Genomic DNA, 16,400 nt, shown 5'->3' with positions numbered 1-16,400 from the left:
CGAAGCTACATAAATTATAGTTCTCTTGCACCGTGTTGTGGGAAGTTCTTGCACAGATTCTTTTCAGTGTTGGATGTGTCAATTCATTCTGGTAATTTGTGCTCCTAGGAGTTTTATTGACTAGGCCTCTATCATTAGCTCTCATTTGCATGAACAATTGTGAAATTTTTGTCAGTCCCTTGTTTTTCATATGTGTTCATATCTGATTCTCATCCTATCTAGTCAAGAGTCTGCTTGGTCAGGGTTGGAATTGCATCATCCTCTCCCTGCATTCACCCTCAGCTCACCATGCGTAAGGTTATGTAGGCTTTTTCTCGTGTCAATGATGTATTCTCAATGAATATGGTTAGAAAATTAAAAGGAAACCCTGGCCTATGGATTTCCCATGAACTAGCTAACCTTGTGACTAAAGTTGGGAGTTTCTACACCCAATTTGACAAGTTCACATACCTTAGAATTGGGGGTTTTGAAAAGGCCCCACTGAAATTGCCTCGATTCTCGTCTGATTATATTATGTTCCTAGAAGTTTGCTGCCAAATGGATGTGGTAAATATCAAATACCTGAACATGGGAAAGAAAGGATACTCCTTCTCACTATCCACAACTTACTTTTCTTGTAAAACAAATGGTGTTGCTAAGGTCGTGGCGACAATTCTAGAAAAAAATCATTTTCTATCTCTGCCATCTAGAAGTAGTTTTGATAGCAAGGAATATGTGAAATGCCATTTGTATGGAGCCAAAGGTTACATGCATCGGTTTGAGCTCGAAGATTTCTAGGAGGATTGTTTAGATGATGCTGAAGTGTTTAAGAGAAGTTTCATGAGGCTCTCTCAGCAAAAAATTCACGCTCTTTGTGTTCCCTTTAATGTTCCTGATGATGTGGTTGAAGATGAGGTCATTATTGACCCAGAGTTTCATACTCTTGCCAACACAGCCCCCACAGAAGTTGATTGGTCAAAAGGATAGGTCTCAGACCTAATGGTTCGTACTTCTCTAGTGTTGAGAAGGACATCCAGCTAGTTAAATGGCAAGTGGAAACAATAGGTCGGCTCCTCACAAAGCTAGAAGTCATCATCCCGCATAGAGCAACGAGCAGTTTCCTCTTCCCCCATCCCAACATCAATAGTTAAGTTTGCAGATATGTTGTCAAACTGAAGCTCTCAATCAAGTGGTGATGGGGAGAGACCTGAAGAAACCGCTACCAGATTGAAGTCGACCCTTGAGCGAGATGATTGAATTGTGCTACCAAAAGGGAAATCGCCTCTGATTGATTATGAATGTATTCACCAACAGATAATTGATGATCATTCTTTTTCTGATTTGCTTGAATTGCCCTCCTCTCTTGTGCAAAATACTCCCAACACTGTTAATAAAGAATCTAGACTTGAAACCTATTGTCCAACATGGCTGAAGACGGAAGTAGAAAAGAAAAGTGTTCACCCCTATTCCCAATGAGATGGATATAGTTGCACTGCTGCTAAAAAGTTCTCGCAAGCCTAAACAGGATAAGAGAATGTCTTTGATCATTTCTGACTCTGTATCTGGTCATCAACTCCTAGAAATTTCCAACCCTATTAAGGATATGAGTGCAAGTTGCATAACATAAAAGGATTATGAAATCAATCATGTGGATATGTGACCTTCTACTTTAGAAGGGGATACCTACCATGCTGACTTTTTAGTTCATGCATTGATTAAAAGGGCTCAAGAACAAAAGAAAAAGATCCTGGAGCTGCATTCCCAAGTGGAGTCATTGCAGGATTTCATTTCATCTATTATAAATCCTGCTACTGGGGAGGCTTAAAGTTCACATGTGCAGGGACTTGATCCAGATACAATGAAAAAGAGCAAAGGTAATTTGGGGTATGTTAAAGCTGTCATTGAATGGATAGATGAAATGTATAGAGTTGGTGTCAGTTACATCACTAAATCAAGAGTGTTATATGTGAACATTTGGAATAAAAGAAAGGAATTATTAGTTGAGCTACAACAGGTCAGAAAAGAACATGGGAGCATATTTGTGCTTTCAAAGGAGGTTACAAAGCTCATGTCATTAAACCACGCCACTCTAATGACTACGAAATTGGTAGAACATCCTAAGGAAGTTGATCTTACTTGGCATGAAGCTTTGGAATGGAAGGAGAGAATCTATCGTGACTATATCAATGACATTGATGATGCTCTAAAACAGTACTTGAATGATATGCTGAAAATAAAGAATAACCTTGGTGCTTTGGATGTTGACCTCATGGACAACTTTGAGGAAAACGTATAGGAACTTAATGAAATGATGGGCCAATTCAAGGGTAATTATCAGAAGAGAATCAAGGATACTCAAAATATTTCCTTGGAATCCTTTAAGGCATTGCGTCACTTGCAGATGCATACCATTACCTTTGAGTCTAAGATGGATGAAATGCACAAAAACATAGCCACTACTGATAGGTTAATTTAAAAATGGAGAACAAGGTCCTACGTATCACAACAGTACAAGAGGACATGAGCTCAGAGTTGATCGTGAACAGGTACCATGAATATAGACAAAGACTTAAAGCCCAGGAAGTGGCGCGTGCTGAACAGGAGGTGGAGATCATTGGCGATAATGAACCGGAAGCTGAATAGGCAAGGGCAGTTTCATGATTTTACTATTTTATTGTTTTTCTTGATTATTGGCTTGGAAGCCTAAAATACTTATTTTTAAATAACGATTGTCTTCTAGAAACAGTTTCTCTAAATATTTTAAATAGCTGGACTTAGTTTCTTTTCAGGATCTGTTGGGCGAACTTTGTTTTACTCTTAAGAGCAAAAAACTTCTTTAAGTATAATTTTGTTTCCTGTTTTGAATATAGAAAAACTGTTGGTAGTTTTTAGATATTCGTAGTCTTTAAATTATGATATGCGAATGCTTTCTGTTCTTTTGAATGTTTATCAATGGATGGATTTATATTTGAGCTGGTGGATGATTTAAATTTTCTATTACTACAAGAATATTATTTGTGAATGATGTTTTGTGGTGATTTAGTTTGATTCAAAATCTAAAAAAATCTAAATAGTGTTTGTATTTTATGCATGCCTTTAGAAAGTTTTCTGGTTAAAAGCTATTTCCTTATTTGCTTTCGGGTTAAAAGCATTCTGGTTAGTTCTTCATTCAATGAATATTATCTAAAGGTAGCTGCCACCTTGTAAAATAAGCAGAGAATCAGTTAGTAAATAGTTTGTTTAGACTGGTTCAACTATGGCTACATTTGTCACCTTTGTGGGCATGAGAATATAGAGTTAGGTGGTAAATCTGTCAACCAACACCATCTAAACATGCTTCTTCATCAAACAATCCTCCTCCTCCATTACCAATCCTTTTACCACAAGAAAACAACCCTTCTTCTTCCACAAGTGTATTTTGCTCTACATCTCAAGAGAGAATACCTATCCATGTTGAGAATCATGAATAATCAGCTACAAGAATCTTTTGGAGGTTGAAATATGACAAGAATGTTACTTTTCCTTTCATAAAACACGTTAACAATTATAAGAACAAAGATGGTGATGTGTATTGTCTCTTTCTTCATAGTTATTCTGATTCTCTTGGAAATTGTAAAGCTTTTAAAGAATTTGTGCAAGACCAATATGATAAATCTCGTATTACTCTCACACCTGATCTTAATATTTTTATTGGTGAAGAGGTTGTGCCTTCATATTCTTTTTGCCTATTATATTGCTCCACACCATGTAATTTTAGTAGTTGACCTTGACCTTTCAGGGGACTCTTTGTTTTGCATGTTGTTATGCTTTTATTTTTCAATCTTACTTTGTCAGTAATGTAATAGCTCCTTCCTTGTCTCCATGCCTGGGGAGCAAGGATAATATTTCATCTCTCTCTCTCTCTCTCTCTCTCTCTCTCTCTCTCTCTCTCTCTCTCTCTCTCTCTCAAATATTGCCTTTTCCTTTGGGTTGCATTTTTCATTATTTGACGTCCTTTCTTACATAGGGTGGTCCTCCATGCGAGTACATGTATGTCTCATGGTTGGACTTATTCTTTCATTGCATTAGGGTATCTTCTTATGAATTATCTTCACTTAGTGAATGTTTGCAATCTTTCTTTCTAAAGATACATATTTCCCTTGGTTAGGTGGTGTTTGCTTATGATATAATGTCATTTCTTGTGTGGAATTGTTTGGTTGCTCAAGGATTTTCTCTTATGCAAGAGGTGTGTATTCTTGGGTATAACCTCTTCCCCACTTGATGATGTATGTCTATTTTAAACAAATTCCTCGCTTGGAATCAAAAAGTGTGCTAATTCCTCATCAAGAATCCCTTTACCTAGAAATAGGAGGAAGGTGTGAATTATTGTTCTCCTTCCTTTCTTTGAATGATGTTATCTTTGTTAAAGATATCCTCTTAGAGGTAAATGTCTTTGAGCAAAGATCTTTTCCTCCTTCTTGTGTCCGTTAAAAGGATCCCTTTACAATTGTTGCAAGATATCTCACTATTATACTTTCCTTGGCTCATAAGAGTTATGCCTCTTTTGCTAGGATTGCATGCATATTATTGTTATAGATATCTCCTTGGTGATTGAAGGTGTGCATCCTTTTTATTATTTTCCTTAGGATGTCACCATAGCTCTACGCTGTCATCTTAAGGAGAGGGGCATATATGTAACCTTCTTGTGTATTAGACAATGCTTTCCTTGGTTATCCTTTTGCACCGTGTTTAGTGTATTTCCTTGGAGACAATGCTTTCCTTGGTTATACTTTTGCACCATTTTTAGTATATTTCCTTGGAAGACATTGCTTTCCTTGGTTATCCTTTTGCGCCAGTTTTTTAGTGGCTTTCCTTGGAGACAATGTTTTCCTTGGTTATTATTTGCACTATTTTTTAGCAGATTTCCTTGGAGACAATGCTTTCCTTGGTCATCCTTAGGATGGCTTGACTAGCATAACACAACTTTCTAGACTATTCAACTCTTTGTTTGCACCAAGCTCTCTTGGGATGAGTCAAACTAGCATAAAACAACTTGCTTGACTATTTTTTGCTCTTCCTTCCTCTTTCATGGATCACCTAGCATAACATAGCTTGCTAGCTCCTGGAATCCATGCTCTTCTACTCTATGCTCTATGATCCCATAGCATACTTTGCTTGTTGATTGGATCATGGAGTCTTGTCTCATCTTTGATATGTGGTCTTTCTCTTTCTAGGTAACCACTCATGCTCTTGCAATAAGATTCTGAGGGTGATATTAGTGGTTGAGACATTTTGATTGTCGAGGTCTCTTCAACTAGATGAATTGGAGCCTTTGTTTTTGTACTAAACCCCTTTTGTTTGTGTGTCTTTTGTCTTTATTTTTTATTTGTATGCCCTTCATGTGGTTGTAGTGTATTTAATCATATATCTAATCAAAATTGTATTGTATTTAATTTCCACTCAGTGAATGTGTGCAATCTTTCTCTCTAAGGATCCACTTTTCTAGCACTCTAAACATATCAATACAATTTTTTTTATTATTGCAAGGTTGAGACACCATTTTTCTAACAAATATCACACTTGTTGAACACCTTACAGGAGCAACGGGAGGGTTTCCAACATCATTGATTAATCACTAGGGGCTGAGAGGCCCATAGACTCCAAACACCATTTGAACTTCTTTGTGCTTACAACCTTAGTTAAAAACTCTGCAACATTCATCAAAGTCTCTAACTTAAGTAGCCTCACCTTGCCATCCTTAACCATATCTCTAATGAAATGATACTCAACACCAATGTGCTTGGTCCTGGCATGGAACGTCAGGTTCTTAGCTAAGCATATCACACTCTGACTGTCACAATAAACTATCGCTACACCTTGTTTTAGCCAAATGGCTTCTTTACAAGCATGAGTAGCTACCACATACTTTGGTTCAGTAGTGGAGAAAGCAACCACAACTTGTCGCTTACTCATCAAACTAATTACACCATAAAATAAAGTAAACACATAATCATCAGTAGATCTTCTACTATCAACATTACCTGCCCAATCTGAATCCACATAAACATGAATATCAAGGGAAATTTTATTTCCTATCAAATTGCCATGATAACATAAAGAATACTTCGAGGTACCTTTCAAAAATTTGAAGACTTTTCACTACATCCCAATGAACTCTACCAAGATTAGACATATATTTGGAAAGAAATCCCACAACTTGGGTAATATTTGGTCTAGTGCATACCATAACATACATCAAACTTCCAACTGCACTCTGGTAAGACACTCTGCTCATATCTTCCATCTCCGATGGGGATTAAAGACAAACTAAAACAAATATTTTTGTTCCAACTATAAAAGGAACACATAATGGTATGCAATATTGCATGTTGAACCTATGTAAAATTGGATTCACATACTTATTTTGGCCTAGCCATAGCTTTTTGTTCACTCTATCTCTTCTAATTTCCATCCCAACAATGTGTTTAGCCACACCAAGATCTTTTCATTTCAAATTTAGCAGCAAGTTGAGACTTTAGCTTTAAAATTACACATTTTCTTTTACCATGAATAACATATCATCAACATATAATGCAATGTATATGAGATTATCACCATCAGATTTATAATAAACACAATGATCCGATTTAGAACGCTTAAATCCCAAACTCTAAGACTCCATTTGAGGCCATACAAAGATTTCTTCAATTTACAAACCAATTTGCTTTTTTTACCACATAGTGTTATGGCTATGTCATATACGTATCCTCCTCCAAATCTCCATGAAGGAAAGTCGTTTTCACATCCATTTTCTCAACCTTTAAATCATAAACAACAACAATAAAAAGCATAAATCTAATAGATGTCAGTTTTGCAACATGAAAAAATATCTCATCATAATCAACACCTTCAAATTGAGAGTACCCTTTCACAACCAGACTTACTTTACAATTATCAATACCTCCATCTGAACCAATATTTTTCTTGAACACCCATTTGCAACGAACATGGTTATGTCCTTCAAGAAATTGTACAAGATCCCATGTATCATTCTTTTTCAAAGCTATCATTTCTTCTTCCATAGAAACCTTCTAAGATTCTGCATCATTCATGCATCTCTAATCATCAGGTGGTTGTCTATGTCTTGTAGACATTTGGACAAGATAAGTTGGATGTTCTTCCTCCTCTTCTAAAGACTCAGAGCTAGATGAGTTCTCCTCCACTTTTTACCTAGCTAGGGGTCTCGATTCAACCCTTTCGAGCATAGAAGGAAATTGAATCACATCTTTTTGTTCAGTCTATTCTAAGTGCAATGTAACAAAATGACGTTTAATTTCTCTAAAAATGATGCTTCTAATATGTATTACCTACTATGCAACAGGGTCCCAAATCTCATATCCTTTCACACCAAAACTATACTCGATGAAGACACATTTCATAGCCATGTTCTCCAACTTTGTTTGCTTCTCCTTTGACACGTGCACATGCCTTGCAACCAAAAACTCTACGATATCTCAATGAAAGCTTATGACCTAACCATGCCTCCATAGGCATTTTATCAACAAGAGCTAATGTAAGATACCTGTTAATTAGGTAGCAAGCAATGGCAATAGCTTTAGCCCAAAAATTTTGTTCCAGACCAGCACCACTCAACATATTTCTAGCCTTCTCCACTAGTGTCCCATTCATTCTTTCTGTAACTCCATTCTACTATGGAGAATACAAAGTTGTCTTTTATCTATTAATGCCATAGTCTTTACAAAATCTATCAAAATCATTAGAGAAAAATTCACCACCACTATCAGTCCTCGAATTTTTTATTTTTTTTCCAGTTTGCAACTCCACCATTACTTTAGATTTTTTAAATCGACTGAAAATTTCAAATTTACTCTTCAAAAAATAAACCCTTTCCTTTCTACTAAATCATCAATAAATGAAACATAATATGTGGATTTTCCAATGGAAGGAACAACTAAAAGACCGAACATGTCATCCGAATGAATGAGATCCAAAACGCCACAAGATTTATGAGAACTTGAGTAAAACTGAATGCAATTTTGTTTACCATAAATTCAATGCTCACAAAAATCAAAGTCAAGGTTACAATCATTCAAACCTTCAACAAGGTTTTTATTGTTTCAACATCCTTAGACCCTTTTCTCCAATGTGGCCAAGCCTCTAGTGCCATAACATAGTCTTCTATGCAGGTAACTTTTCTTCAAAAGAAAGAGAACCCTTAGGTACCCAAAAGCCATGCTCATCTGTTGAAGGTGAAACCCTCAAATATTTCAACAAAGTATACACAAATTTAATTTTCACATAAGTGTTATTACACAACAGTATATGCATCTCGCTTATACAATGTGCCAAATCTAAAACCTCTAGCAATCACCATAGAACCCTTCACTATTTTACACATTACATCAAAAAAGACTACCTGTACACCTACATCTATTAGTTTGCTCACAAATAACTAATTTTGTACTAATCTTGGGATATTCAACACACCACTAATCCTTTTTACTCCATCATTAGGAAACCCGATTCTAACTTTACCTTGACCAACAACATCTAAATGAGAATCATCACCCAAGTACACCTTACCTTCATTAAATTCTTCTTATTCAAAAAGCCATTCTCTATTGGAAGTCATATGGAAAGATGCACCTGAGTCAATTATTCATACATCATTACCTACATGAGTGGCCAAAGTTGCAATGAATGCATCACCATCTTCTTTCTCTGGCTCAGAATCAAAATCAAACTTCTTTTTCTTGTTCTTTTCTTCTTTGCAATCCTTATGAATATGTCTTGATTTACCAAAATTCCTAGAAATGACTTTGGACTTTCTAGGAGATTTGGATCTCCCTCTGAACTTGGATTTATCACACTTCTCATTCTTTTTTCTTTAGGTCTTTCACAAATAGTTAGGGATTCCTTTAAATTGGTAGATACCTTCTTCTGCATCTCTTCACGAAGGCACCCACCACATCTTCAAACTTCAAAACAACATAAGTGATACTGATAGCCATAACAAGAGAATCCTAGGAATTAGACGTAAAACAAAGCAAGATTTGACATTTCTCCTCCTCGTCCACCTTGACACGAACATATGTCAATTGAGCCACCAACATATTGAATGTTTCTAAGCGGTTTTTAATCCATCCACCCTCTTCCAGTCTCAAGGAATATAATTTATTTCTCAAAAATATATGATTCAATAAAGAATTGGCTTGATACATCTCACCAAGCTTATTCCATAGCTTCTTTGCAGAGGTCTTTTCATGGACATTGATTAGAATAGAGTCTACCAAGCACAATCTAATTAGACCCTTCACTTTACAATCAATAACAGCATACTGAGCAGTTAGAGGAGGATTTGTGGGTCTAGAGACATCCACATCAATAACATCCCACAGATCTCTATTTGTTAGCAGATCCTTTGTCTTCAACTTCCACGTCTCAAAATTATTTCCACAGAACTTCTCCACCACTATTCTCCCTGATGAAATTGCCATCTGAAAATTCCTACAACAAGATCAAAAAGTATCTTCTGCACAAACTCCCACTCAAATATGTATTAGTTCAAAAATTCCAACAACCCACAATTAAAACCAAAAGTGATCAGGCTCTAATACCACTTGTAAGGAAGTTAAGTAGCGAAACAACTTCTTACACTAACCTTGAGAGGAGGATAATGCGAAACTTTTACAAATCTTTATAATAGTTACAAAAACATAACAAAAATAAACATGATAACATGCATACCACAACACAATCATTTCCATGTGAAAAACCCTTTCGAGAGAAAAACCCCACACTCCAAAAGTTGTCCAATATATTATTCAACAACTTCTTACAATATACTTGCGAAGCAAGCTTCTCACAAGGGTATCACCAATGAAGATCTAGAGGCAACTCAACAACTATTAGACTATGATAATACATCACACTACATGGTCGTAATACAACGCCCTTATAATATAGGGTTGCCTTCTAGGGAAAACAAAGCACAAAAGATATTCACTGTTAGATCCATGATCTGATGATAAACAATCAAGATTAACAATAAAAAGTTATACATAAAATGTGGCCTTATAAACTATCGAACATTCTAGAAGCACTTTTGTAGCACATAGAATGCACTAGTAGGAAAAATTGAGCATTCCTTATCCAACACTATAAACGCACCAATACAATTTTCATTACCGTTGCAAAGTTGAGACACCATTTTCTTAACAATTCATAAAATTGTTGAAAGCATAAGTGTCTTGTTGAAAAGTGGTAGAAGATTCAAGATTCTAAATAATCTGATAATGCTTATGTGGATTTGGAAAGCTTTAATAAGGGTAATCAGGTGGTGATCAAGAAGGGGCCATGTTCTCGTACACAAGGTAACTTAAAGAAGTCTATTGAGCAGGCTAAAAATAATTTGCAAGAGATAAACAATATGCATCATAATATAAACCAACTAGAGGTCAAGGTTGTTAAGGCCCTCAAAAACCTCCATTAGTGATGTTTGTTTGTTTGTTTGTCCTCTTTTTGGTTTGTGCTTGTGTCTTTGTTGTTGGTGTGTTCTTGGTTTTTGGCTAGATGTGGGTTTTTGGTTGGCTATGGGTATCTTTATGTTAGTTTTTTGTAAATAAGGTTTCAGGGCCTTACAAAATCTTCTTTACCCTTAATAAAAGACATACCAATAAAATATGGTCTCATCATAATTATTTATTTATGAGGATAAGATGGTGCTTTGGGTTCTTTTTACAACAAGGGCTCTATGCGAATGTTGTCTATTTTGAACCTTATCCCCCCTATTCATGATTTACACTAACAACAATGAAACTAAAATGAAATGAAAAAACATACATTGATTTGATATGATAACATAGCAAAAAGAAAAATGAACTTTTCAATTGTTATCTTTTTAAATTTAAAAAAGATTATATATCTACGATAATAGCTAGTGTTTCCTTTAGGGTTGGGATAACGATTCAATTAGGTTTAGGGTTAAGTTTCTATTAGAATTAGGATTAGAGCCTAACTATGATTTGACTGAAGGCTAGGCTTTAGTTATGGTTATGCTACTTTTAGAATTTAGTTATAGTTAGGCTTAGAATTAAGGTTTAATTAGGGTTAGGATTCATTTAAGATTAAGATTAGGTTATGATTTACAAAATATATGGTTACAATTAATGTAGTTAGGGTATATTTAAACTAAATATCTCTCCATGTATTTTATATAGATTTTTGAAAATATAGATATGATGGTATTATGATGCTTATAAATAAAATGTATGCAAATTTTATTATAGTAATTTATTTTGAAGTAAGTTAAATAATTATCATATTAGAAAAAGATTTAATTTATTACTTTTGAAGTGAAGTTGGGTAGTGGGTGTTACCAAATAATACATAATAATATTTGTTGTAATTCTTAATTATTATAATTTTGAATTATTATTATTTTAAATATATTTATATAATATTAACTATAACTCTTACTTCAATAAAATAGTATTAATAATTATAATATAATATAAATATTATAGTGAAAATATACATGTCCTTGAAAACATAATCTTATTTTAATTAAAAAAATATTATAATTATTATTATAATAATAAAATTAATCTTAGCATTAATTAATAATTATTAGTTTAAGATTATATTCATGTAATATTAATTATTACTACTATTAATAATTATAAAATTATATAATAGAAACATTAGAGTGAAAATAGGCAGTTTTTTAATGACTTAAATGAAAAATATTTAAATTTATGATAAAAGTTTTAAAATGGTTAAAAAGAAAATTATGATTTTAAGAAGTATTAAAAAATAGAATGATTTAAAAAAAAATTATACAAAATTATAATTACAAAGAATACATACAATAATTGGGTTTATTTTTTAGTAGAAATACTTGTCGTGTGATCCTTGTAATGAAATAGTTTATTTTTTATTTTAAAATTTATTTAATTTAATTTAAATAGTGTAAGCCAAATTCCTCTAAAATAACTAATTGATTTTATTATTAAAATCTATATATCTAAATATAGACAAATCACTTTATTTACAATACTATAAATAAATAAAAAATAAAACTATTTAAAATAGACATTTATTTTTTAAATATAAGGATCCAAAAAGAATCTTAAAAACTATCATTCTTAAAATCTATTCTAATAACACCAATTTTTTAAATCATAGTGTAGATAAATAATTACTATAATATATTAAATTAAAAAATATAAATCTCAACTTTATAAAAATCTTATTTTGATAACAAAAATAATGATCACTTATCCATGAGAATATTCATACAGGAGATCTCACACGGCTACACTTGGATGAGATCCACAAAGGACAAAACACCGTTTGAAATTGGATTAAGCAACTTCATGGCAGAGTTGGAGAAGATAAGAAGACAAGAGGGCAGAGCTCGAGGTGGAGTGATCCCTGGAGTAAGAGCTGAGGCAGTAGTACCTTTGACCTATGTTGTGCCAGATGCTCCTATGGTGGAGGAAGTGAATTTCTCGAGCAACTCGGACAAGGAGCAAAAATGGATGGATGGGCCCCTTAAATGGGTTGCATGGTTCTCGTTCAGTGGATGAGTTGATCTCATATGACTTACTACTTGGCTTAGTATCATGATTTTGGTTATTGCTTCATAGCGTATGTAATGTATTTAGACTGATACAGTTTAGTTGTTACTATGCTAACACAATGTGGTTTAGTAAACATACTCATGATGTAGTATTTATGCTTTGATCTGAACTATAGATCAGTCATTTTGTATATTGGCTATCGTATATTTAATAGAAAAAAATAATAATAATCACTTTTCATTGGTGCAAAACAATTTATTTATTAAGCTTCAATAAATGTAATAGTATTACCTACAAGGTCACAATTTGAAAAGAGGTGTTATGAGACCTTAGTGCCTTTGATTTGGTTGTGAAAGTGGCTGTGTTTGTTCTTTGGAAAGCTTGTTATGGAAGATGTTGACTGAGGTTGTGGAACCTAGCTTTAAACCAACCAATTTCATTGCTTGAAATTTTTTCAAGCCTTCTCAACAAATCCATTGTTATGCATATCTTACAATCATTCTTGTAAGTTTCTAAAGTATTTTGAACAATTTTGTTTTCAACATATTTGGAATAAGCATTCCACGAGTCTCTTTTTATTCAGGGCATTTATGTGCCTTGTCTATTTTTCTATTTTGCCATGAGTTTTCCAGCTATAATATCTATCCAAAAATATCTAAAATATACTTTATAGTATCGAAAGCCTTATTTACCTAATCCATTTTGTGCATTTTCTGCAATCTTTAAATTTTCATGAGACAAGATCTCAATAAGTTATTGTGCCCAATGGGTCATACACCATGTTTATGCTTTCACAAATCATGTGCATATTTACAAAGACGTTTATAGAATTGAATAATATAACAAAGGATATGAAGCAGTATATCAATAAGAGAAGTAATAAAAGAAAAGGATTAATGATGAAAATCAAGGTAGAGTTGGATGGATAAGATAGTAAAAAGAATTAAGGTATGAAATTTCTTTTTGTAAGTGTGAGAAATCAATATGTGAATGCAATTCTTATAATTAAGATAATAAGTGCAACTTAAAATAGGAATAATTATCATCTTGAAATAACATTTTTCTTTAAAATGTAAACCAATTATATATGGTAATAAGTTTTTTAGGCATTATTGTGATTGTTAAATCTATAGAGAGCATCATAGCATATTCAAGTTTTAACTAGCTATATTTATACCATGATGTGAGCTACATTTCCATAAAAAATAGACATTTTAGATCTAATTTCACGACCTCTTAAGTTTGAATTAATAGTTTACTTTGTATCAATCACGAGTGTATTGGAAATTTGTCTTTAATTTGTAATTGGTAAATTTCTTCATCATTCGTGTTATTGCAAACACGCCTTTTCATGCTTGAAGAATGTAATTTTTCATGTTTGAAGAATGCAATTTTTAAATAAATACTTGATAAAACCTTATGCTTTATAAGGGGGTTCAAGTGTTTTAAAATTATAGCTACAACTTGACTAGCATCATTATTGATCTTTGATTTGTTATGTTTCCCATTCCTTTGAGAATTTTAAATGTTTATTTGTAATAGCCATAGAAACTAAAGAAGGAAATTCTAGTTAACTAACCTAATTTATCATGATAGTTTGTTTATCAAGTGTTATCATTTAAGATAATTATTACCATCATTGTTGACTTTGATATTTTGTAAAGAACAAAAATTATTAATCATAAATTTGATTTTTGTTTAGTCAATAGTTGGAGATTTATTTGCAAGTAATAGTCCTCATTAATCAATAGTTATGAAAATTTTACAAATTATGGAATTATCTTCAATACCAACTTAAGATATCAAACTGGTACTTGATGTAGAGGGAAAATAAGTTGCAATGAAAGTACAATGATCAATGGCTTGGTTGATAAATTATCTCTTCTTAGTAGCCGATTTCAAGATAAATCCAATGGGACAACAATTTTTATGGGATTTCTTAAGAATCCAAACACATTTTGAGATACCCTTTATAGAGTTAAGACTTCTCCTATTTGTTGCAACCTTCAATCTAAAATGTAAACCCTTCAAAATGACAAAAAATAGTCCTAATTAGCCCTTAAGGTCTTCAAAATTGAGTTTTTAAGTGATAACACCCTTACACATTCCGAAATGGTACAAAACCTACTTGAAAAAGTTGAATTAATTGATACATACTTACAAACCTAATTTCATTAGTTGGAGAGGCAAATCTCAAAAATCCAAATTCCTCCTTTCTACCCTATGTAAGGTTTTGACAAAGCAACAAAGGTAAAAATTTGATTTTTGAGTTAATAATTTTTAGTTTCAAGACCTCAAATAAAGTGCATTAGGTACGTATTGATCCTTGACATATCTAGGTATCAATTAGAGTTCTTAAAATTTTGTATAATGTCTAAATTAATAATTTATCAGTAAAAAGGGTACAAAAATATGCACTAAAATCCATTGATTTAATTAAAATTATTCTATTTCACCTAGAGAATGATGAAAACATAGCTATACACGAATATTAGACAACAAAACTTTGAAACCCATTTGTTTTACAAAAATGGAGGTCTAGAACCCCTATTCAAATCCTGTGAGCTTACCTACAACAAAAAACTTGAATTTCTCTTCAAAACATTATGAAAAATATTTTTTTCTATTATTTTATATAGTTCTATAACATACCTAACTACCCACCCCATGCCCTTACAAATTATAATTCACTAACTATGGTTTAAAAGCCTTGTTAAGGTGCTTGTGGTTGACTTACACACCAAAACTAAAAATTTGTGACATTATTTATTTAAACCTAACTAGTTGTCTCCTAAAAGTTAATTAACACCAATAATAACATTTAGTACAAGCCTAAAACAAAACAAAAAAATGATGTTCTTGCATCATTATCCCAAGGGGAAAAACTTGGCTCATAAGCTCTTGCTTAAGGTCTAAAGGGCACTCCCATGCCCACCAATGTCTTAGTTGGGTCACATTTAGCATCACCTTCTTTGTATGGATACATGTCTACACCGTTGAGAATAGGAAATATATCAACACCACTTGGAAAATCTCTCTCATAAGAATTGTTATAAAAAATTCTTAAAATCTTACAACCACCAATTTTCTTCATTTTTAGTTTGTTGTAATCACCTTTAGGAACCTTATTCCTCCTCAAATGAGCTAATAACGTCTCTGATTTAAATATTAACCCCTCTCATCTTGAGGAAGAGTTCGAATACAAAATTAGCATTAACTAGACTTTTAACATTTGAATGGTACATGTATCATCAAAAGGTATTTGAGGACATGAAATAATACTTGTTAAATGCACCAATAGTATTGCATGCTATTCATTGAAACCATTGTTATTATACATATCAAACACATTTGTTGAGAACAACAAAGAACATGCAATTTATTATAGTAGTCACAGCTTATAGATTACGAGACATGGTACACCTAAAAATATTATATATTTAGCACTATTCTTTTCCTCCCAAAAACTAAGACACCATGTGATCCGACATAGACATTTTTAAGTAAAAATGATTCTCTGAAATGCATGTTATCTAAAGCCAATCTTTTGGGTCACATTGCATGATAACCAATGATATTGTCAAGTTTGACTTTATGTTTGTCTCCAATAAATATAATAAAGGCCAATAAATTGTCAACCAATCACCTAAAATATTGTTGTCAACCAACTAGCTAAAATAGTGTTTTCCTTTGTCTCCTTGTATTACATTTTTCATGAATCTAAATGTATTATTGGTTCTCAAACAAGAGTGAGCAATACTAATAATACCTCTGTAGACACCTAAAAATGGTCAACGCTTGCAGAGTCATGCTTTAACATTTGCGCATTGCCTCATT

This window comes from Cryptomeria japonica, chromosome 10, assembly GCF_030272615.1.
Source record: "Cryptomeria japonica chromosome 10, Sugi_1.0, whole genome shotgun sequence".
Lineage (NCBI taxonomy): Eukaryota > Viridiplantae > Streptophyta > Pinopsida > Cupressales > Cupressaceae > Cryptomeria > Cryptomeria japonica.
The sequence above is the reverse complement of the archived record's forward strand: the minus strand, read 5'-3'. Positions refer to the sequence as shown.